The following is a 1,743-nucleotide window of genomic DNA, read 5'->3' as shown; positions in this document are numbered from 1 at the left end:
AATATTTTATATTCAATTTTTTTCCAACCCATGTTGTCTCTCTCATTAAATAAATTTTAAACATGTAACATAGTGTACTAGCTTAAATTTTGTAATTTTTGTATAATATTAAGATAAGTAGATTTTTAATTTATTTTTTTTAACAAATTTAAAGAGATTAGATATAAATTGAAGGCAGGAATGAGGTTTCCGGCATAATATTTGGCTAGGTTTCAATCTCTTTACAAGTCATTTAAAAAAGATTGGTTTTACATATTTTTTATAGGCCCCAAAAAAAATTCGTACAAAAATTGGTTTCACATATTTTTTATAGGCCCAAAAAATTTTTCATACAAGACCTATAAAAATTGAGATTCGGCCCTGTCCTAGAGGAGCAATGTGTTAAATAAAAGGTCTTTGACACACGCGGAAACTTGGCCATTTTATTATGTTCTAAAATATTTTTATTATTCAATCTTTTTTATCGATATGTATATTTATTTAAAAAAATAACTTTTTATTATAATATCTTTATGGACATGGTCAAATTATTTTTTTTTTTGAATAAAAGACAAATTTCAATAATACGAAATGTCATACAGAAGAGTCTCCAACAATACATCTGGAGGAGACGTAAACACCTTTTGACAATTTAGAGAACAGGGTAATTTAGCTACTAGATGAGCTACTCCATTCGCTTGTCGTTTAACAAATGAAACTGAATAACCTGGCTTCGAATTTAAAATAAGCTTGCAGTCATTCAAGATGTGACCAACTTCTAAATGATTTTCCTGGGAGTCATGCAAGGCTCTAACAGTAAGCAGAGAGTCTGATTCAATTTCCACCACCTCATGATTTAACGAGCACAACCACTGGAGACCTTCATAAATAGCGCATGCTTCTGCTTCAAGGACAGTAGCCACCATGGCTTTAAAAATTGTTTTACCCATCACAAAAACTCCCTCGCTGTCACGCAAAACCAAACCCAACGAGACCGAGGCCTCACTGAAACGCACACCTGCATCAACATTTAGTTTAAGAACTCCACCCTCCGGCTTTTTCCACGTCACTCGAGTAGAAGATGCAGCACTGGGAGTACTACCAACCTGAACAACACGCTTAGCTTTAGCCTCCTTCCAGTCAGAAATAACCTTAGCGCTCCAATCCATAGCAATAGCAGCTGTAACGACTTTGTGATCCCAGACTTTCTTGTTTCGAAAAAACCAAATTCCCCAAAGAACTCGAGCAATATTGAAAGCTTCATGAACAGGACCTGATTCAAACTTATCAAGTAGCCAGGAGGGGGCAGACCCCACCAGAGACAAATCAAAGACCATACCTGAGTATTGCCAACATAACGTCGCAAACTGGCAGGTGAAAAAAATGTGAATAAGGTCTTCATCACCAGAGTTACACATGGGACATTCAAGAGAAAGATTTACTCCCTTAGACTGCAATCGACTTTTCACAGGCACATTATTCCTGCAAAGACGCCATAGAAATACTTTGATCTTAAGAGGAACTTCCAAATGCCAGAGCTTCTTCCACCCACTAGATTGTGTAACAGTGCCAGTGCCAATATTTTGGGCATGCCAAAACTGGTAACCTGTTTTCACAGAATATTGGCCATTAGTAGTCTTTGACCAAGCTAGACGATCCACGGCCGGCCTGCAGGGAATAGAAGTTGCCATAATCAGCTGTGCATCACCTTCAGAAAACAGACTCCTTATTTTATCACCATCCCACTCCTTTGTACCGTGCTTA

This window comes from Apium graveolens, chromosome 4, assembly GCF_009905375.1.
Source record: "Apium graveolens cultivar Ventura chromosome 4, ASM990537v1, whole genome shotgun sequence".
NCBI lineage: Eukaryota > Viridiplantae > Streptophyta > Magnoliopsida > Apiales > Apiaceae > Apium > Apium graveolens.
Note: the sequence above shows the minus strand (reverse complement) of the source record.